At 52.8% G+C, this 6411-nt stretch overlaps 1 non-coding gene across 1 annotated transcript; it reads right to left on the bottom strand.

Annotated features, from left to right (window-relative positions):
• Window positions 1-5962: 5962 nt before the first annotated feature.
• TRNAK-UUU (transfer RNA lysine (anticodon UUU)) lies at window positions 5963-6035 on the bottom strand. The gene has a single exon. It is a non-coding gene; the product is annotated as a tRNA-Lys (tRNA).
• Window positions 6036-6411: the final 376 nt, after the last annotated feature.

Here is a 6411-nt window from a genome sequence, read left to right as displayed (position 1 = left end):
TTAGTGAGTTACAGGGGTATAAAACAAAGAATCAAAATCACAGTCTGCCTGTGTATGGGCCTTCTCTCCTCGGGAGAGTCTGAGGCCTTGTTCTTAGGCTAAGGCCTTTGGCTAAGCAGCAGGGGCAGCCATAAGCTGGGAAGAGTAAGGTCACATCCTCCAATCCCAAACCAGTCACATTAAAATACAGAAGTATTGGGCTGCTAGGAAGATGATCCTGTCCTGATAGTGCCCATCACCACCAGATAAAGAAACAGATCTTAAGAGAGCCTCCTGTCTGGCAAGAATTCCCTTCTCAATGGTTGTGAAACTCTCATTTCTGTATATTTTATCTTTACGGCCTCCACTTTTCTATTGTCAATCTGTCTGGTTCTCTAATTGTTTCTGTCTGTTGTATAATTAATGTTGCTAGGTGTAAGTAGTGGGATATAATTGGTTAGAGAATTATGTTACAAGATGATTGGTTAAGGTATAGCTGAGAATATTACTATATAAACTGGGGTCAAACAGGAAGTGGAAGGAGAAATTGGAATCATGTTTGCTAAGGTGGGGGAATGGGAACACAAGCAAGGCTCTGCAGTATCACAGCTGGGAAGGGGAACGCGGGGCAAATGCTCTGTGGCGTCGGAGCTGGGAAGGGAACCCTGGGGAACAGATTCTACTGGCGGATAGAGATTAAGCCCGACTGGTGTGAAGGGCTTTGGAATACGCTTGCATGGAAACTAACCCCAGTAAACATTGCATTGTCTGCACTTCGGAATTCTGGTCTTCTGCTGCTTCCTGTCTCTGTGACAAGAACCAGGGAAGGGGGCAGGGGAAGGGAAAGCCCTTTAAAAATGGCTCCTCTTCCTCCCCAGGCTCAGGGATCAGCAGGACTCTAGGCTCTGGAGAGGAGGTAATAACTGAAAGGGGCATTTTTGAGTCCTCCCCTCCTCAGTGTCCCCTGGGGTGGAATTCTACATTCCACAGGGTCAAGTGAGTGAAGCCATTTGGCTAATGAAAACCAGTGCTCCAGGTGAGGCTTAAACTCACAACCTCAGCATAGCTCCTCTCAGCACTGCCCTATAAGTACTGTGTGCTAACCAACTGGGCCACTGGAGCACCTGTCCATCGCTTTTCTCCCAGGGCCCTAGGTTGATAAAGGCGAGGCGTGACCCCCCAAAAATTCTCAGTAGAGTTGAGCGAGGGTAGAGACAAGTGTTGGTCCTTGGTGGGGTGGGTTCTTCTGAAGGGTTCCAGGCACCATTTGACCCTCTTGTTCTTCTCTGTGCGATACCAGAGCTGATTAAGACTCAATGGAGAGTCTTGCTGCAGATCAACAGATCTGAAATCCCCGAGAACCAGGTCTAAGCATTAGTCCTGCTTTGGGACAGAGTCTCTCAGACAGGAAACTGCCGAGTCTGTGCAAGCAGTGAGGCTCCTCACTAACAGCTGAGATCAGTGAGAGCTGTGAGAAGTGCTGGGACCCAGGGGTGCGTGAACAGGGGGGCACGACGCCCCAGGACTTTTAGAAATGGGAGGGCTCTGCCTTACCACTTTGTAATGACCATAAGAGCAAGTGAGGGTGGGGAGGGGGAGGAGAGCAGTGATCGGGAGGCGGAGTCTTGGGGGGAAGAGTCAGTGCAGGAGCGGGACCTTGGGGAGAAGGGATGGTGCAGGGACATGGCCTTAAGGGGAAGGGACGGGGCTACTGTTTGTGCTCTGGTGGTCTGCTACTTTTAGGGAGCCTGCGATGCTCCTGGTGGGACCACAAGACATCCCAGAGAGGTGAGGTTAGCCAGCAGAGCGGTGAAAGGGTGGAGTGGCAAGAGACTGGTGATGTGGTCAGTGGAGGGGGAAAGGGGCTTTCCCCCTAGGAGGTGAGGGGTGAACTCCACAGATCCAACTCTGGGTTTTCATTGACCAGGACAGCAGCTGGGAATGAGGTGCTGTGAAGGGAAGGGGCACATCCAAAGAGCTTTTGGTGTCTGGATTTAACAATCCTGCTCCCCGGTCGGAATGCCGCGACCTTCGGTACTCACACCGCGAATGTGAAGAACAAGACTCCAACCCCATCATTCTTCCCTGGCCCGGAGGACCAGAGAGACGGGCCCTTCCTCCAATCACCCTCTGCCCATCAAGCTACCCTTCCTTCCCTTCCCCGGCCAGTTCTGCTTGGTCCAACACTGCAAAACGGTGGCTCTGGAGAAGTGCCATACCGCCTACTGCAGCCGGAGCTGGCAACGTGCATTCATATGACCCCCGCAGAGCCAGTGGGACATTAACAACTCCAGAAGGCTTTCTTCCCTGCCTCTTCCTTCAGGAAACCCTCACAAAAGTCTCCCCAGTGACTCAGCCTCCTCCCACCTGCTCATGGTGGGGTCAGGCATCTCACGACCCAGCTGGGTCCCGTCACCCTGTTTCTGGTCACATAGAGATTGTCTGGGCCCTGTTACCCCGGCCAGCACTTTGCCAAGGGCCTTGCCTGACTGTACTCCCATGCCTGCCCCACTGCTTCCCTCCCTCTTCTGCACTAGCTCCTCCAGGCTCGGTCTGCTACCCCTGGGTCCACTGCTTTCCCCATCTCTGGGGCACGAACCCTCCACTCCTTTCACTTCCGAGGCCGGTGTCTGCCTGGCCACTCCCGTTCCCTTTTCCCTTGTTTCCTAAGCACTCTCCATCTGCATGCATGCTCTACACAGTCGCCAGTGTGTCTCCTCTTGGATATGCCATGCCTCTGGACAACTGCGGTACACTGGTCCCTCCCTCCCACACAAAATGCAACAGATCCCCAGCCGGCAGCCCTCTGTCCTGTGCTCCGGGGACTCACCGCGCAGACAGCGCTAGCTAGAGCACCCATAATTGAAGTGCCCAGATGAGCTGGAGCTGAAGCAGGCCTTAGGCTGTCCCACATACTGGCTATAACCCCACTCCAACCCAATCGAAAACATATTTGGAACATGTCTTAACTGGTCATCATCAACCCTTAAAAGCTCAACTGTCCCCCAGAATTCACCCGCCCACACCCCGGATTTGTCATGTACCCTGGCCAGGGCCCGGCTCACCCGAGCATGACACTCCATCCTCCTCCCGTACCACATCTGTGCGGAAAAATACGGTCACTGTCTTCACGGCAGGCTTGAAAAGGGGGATAGTGACAAATCCCACTCACACCTGCTCCACGAGGGCTTTCTCCCCAATCTTCTCCCAGAACTGCTCGGACTCCTTGACTGAATAGAAACAAACATCAAATTCCTTGCTGTCGGGCAGGTGAATCACTGACCTCAACTGCCGAGGGAGAAAGACCAAGGAGCAGAGCAGCAACATGCCCACTACAAAGTCAAGTGTGGGGCACCCACTCAAAACCCCCGTGTGCCGCAGCCTAAGCACATGACGCTGCTGCTGCAAGGAGGCTGATGGCTGCAGTCCCTCAATCACCGCTGAATACGCTGTGGTCGCTGAAAGAGAGGCTTCTGCTGCTGTGTTGGATTTCCTCTTCGCTGGCGAGGGGCCCTCTGGTCTCAGGTCAGACCCAAGGACACTGTGGGACTCACCAACAGGTCCAGTGCTCACCGCTGGGTCAGTTCTCCCCCCATATGGGTGTTTCCTTGCCTGGGTGAATGAGCCCCCAGACTGCTGCTCTCCATTCTCTGGGGTCCCACCACTACCCCGACCCAAAGACAGCTCAGTCCCCACAAGTGCTCCCAAGGTGGGGTGAGAGACTCCTGGTGCTCCACGCCCCAGCTCCACCAATTCCGCACTCTCCTTCACCTGGTCTCCTGACAATTCAGGCCCCAACACTGGCCTGGACCCAAGCCTCCCAGGGACTGGCACACACAAAAACCTTCTTCCTGGGGGAGGCACAGGCCCACCCCAGGCACTGCAGACACATGCTCTTCCTCCCACTCCACTCCTCTCGCAGATGTTTCATAGAATCATAGAATCATAGAATCATAGAATATCAGGGTTGGAAGGGACCCCTGAAGGTCATCTAGTCCAACCCCCTGCTCGAAGCAGGACCAATTCCCAGTTAAATCATCCCAGCCAGGGCTTTGTCAAGCCTGACCTTAAAAACTTCCAAGGAAGGAGATTCCACCACCTCCCTAGGCAACGCATTCCAGTGTTTCACCACCCTCTTAGTGAAAAAGTTTTTCCTACTATCCAATCTAAACCTCCCCCACTGCAACTTGAGACCATTACTCCTCGTTCTGTCATCTGCTACCATTGAGAACAGTCTAGAGCCATCCTCTTTGGAACCCCCTTTCAGGTAGTTGAAAGCAGCTATCAAATCCCCCCTCATTCTTCTCTTCTGCAGGCTAAACAATCCCAGCTCCCTCAGCCTCTCCTCATAAGTCATGTGTTCTAGACGCCTAATAATTTTTGTTGCCCTTCGCTGGACTCTCTCCAATTTATCCACATCCTTCTTGTAGTGTGGGGCCCAAAACTGGACACAGTACTCCAGATGAGGCCTCACCAATGTCGAATAGAGGGGGACGATCACGTCCCTCGATCTGCTCGCTGTGCCCCTACTTATACATCCCAAAATGCCATTGGCCTTCTTGGCAACAAGGGCACACTGCTGACTCATATCCAGCTTCTCATCCACTGTAACCCCTAGGTCCTTTTCCGCAGAACTGCTGCCTAGCCATTCGGTCCCTAGTCTGTAGCGGCGCATTGGATTCTTCCATCCTAAGTGCAGGACCCTGCACTTATCCTTATTGAACCTCATCAGATTTCTTTTGGCCCAATCCTCCAATTTGTCTAGGTCCTTCTGTATCCTATCCCTCCCCTCCAGCATATCTACCACTCCTCCCAGTTTAGTATCGTCCGCAAATTTGCTGAGAGTGCAATCCACACCATCCTCCAGATCATTTATGAAGATATTGAACAAAACCGGCCCCAGGACCGACCCCTGGGGCACTCCACTTGACACCGGCTGCCAACTAGACATGGAGCCATTGATCACTACCCGTTGAGCCCGACAATCTAGCCAGCTTTCTACCCACCCTATAGTGCATTCATCCAGCCCACACTTTCTTAACTTGCTGACAAGAATACTGTGGGAGACCGTGTCAAAAGCTTTGCTAAAGTCAAGAAACAATACATCCACTGCTTTCCCTTCATCCACAGAACCAGTAATCTCATCATAAAAGGCGATTAGATTAGTCAGGCATGACCTTCCCTTGGTGAATCCATGCTGGCTGTTCCTGATCACTTTCCTCTCATGCAAGTACTTCAAGATTGATTCTTTGAGGAACTGCTCCATGATTTTTCCAGGGACTGAGGTGAGGCTGACTGGCCTGTAGTTCCCAGGATCCTCCTTCTTCCCTTTTTTAAAGATTGGCACTACATTAGCCTTTTTCCAGTCATCCGGGACTTCCCCGGTTCGCCACGAGTTTTCAAAGATAATGGCCAATGGCTCTGCAATCACAGCCGCCAATTCCTTCAGCACTCTCGGATGCTGTTTCACGCTCCTCCAAGTCCCAACCAGCAGCCCCGCCACCTGCACCCCTCTCCAACTGGGAGGGCTGAGTCCCGCCCTCCTCCCCATTCCCACGAAGGGAAGCTGAGTGCTGGGTGAAACCTAACGCTGATGGGGCAATTCTTTCAGACTCTCCACGGAGCCCACATCACTCTGCTGTAGGAGGGAGCCCTCAATACGAAGCAAAAGCTCCAAACATTCCCCACACCCTGTCTCAGACAGGCCAGCCAGATCAGCACAGCCACGTGAAGGCAGAAAAAGAGGCAAGGAGACAGAGCTTCCACCTCCACCCTGTGAGATGCAGCTATCTGGGAGAAACCTGCTATATGCCCAGAGGCCTTTATTCCTCCAGCCTGTGAGGACAGAGGGGATGTCAGGAAGTTTCCCCTTCAATCCCACACACTAGAGGCCCTTCTTAGGAAAGAAAAAATCCTGAAGAGAAAAGGACACCCAGAAGGATGCCAAAGTGATAGACTTTTATAATCTTGGGAAATAGCTCATTGCCTGACCAGGGACTTGAACCCTGGACCCTCAGATTAAAAGTCTGATGCTCTACCAACTGAGCTAGCCAGGCTCACAAAGAAAAGGAACAAGTTCATGCAGAGGAGAAACTAATCAAGAAAAAGAGAGCAGGAAACAATAGAGGAAACCTGCTGCTCTCTCTCTATCTCTTCCCAGCCCTAGCCCTGGTCTCCTCCTCCCTCCAGCACCCTGAGGCATTTTGCCAGCACAATGCCCAAGTCAACTCCACCCTCCCCAAACTCTAGAAGGCCCAGCTCATCAACCTGGCCACTCTTACAGCCTCCTCTCCAGCCCTGACCAATAGGGAGGAGGATTGAGTCTCCCTCCCTCAGGCCCACCCTTCAGCATTCCTGGGTAAAGACCAACACCGCCAAAGTGACTTTGGGCCAGCAGGTCAACCAAGCGGGCTGCCTCCTAGGCCTTGCTGC

Source organism: Eretmochelys imbricata, chromosome 22 (assembly GCF_965152235.1).
Source record: "Eretmochelys imbricata isolate rEreImb1 chromosome 22, rEreImb1.hap1, whole genome shotgun sequence".
NCBI lineage: Eukaryota > Metazoa > Chordata > Testudines > Cheloniidae > Eretmochelys > Eretmochelys imbricata.
The sequence above is the reverse complement of the archived record's forward strand: the minus strand, read 5'-3'. Positions and strand labels throughout refer to the sequence as shown.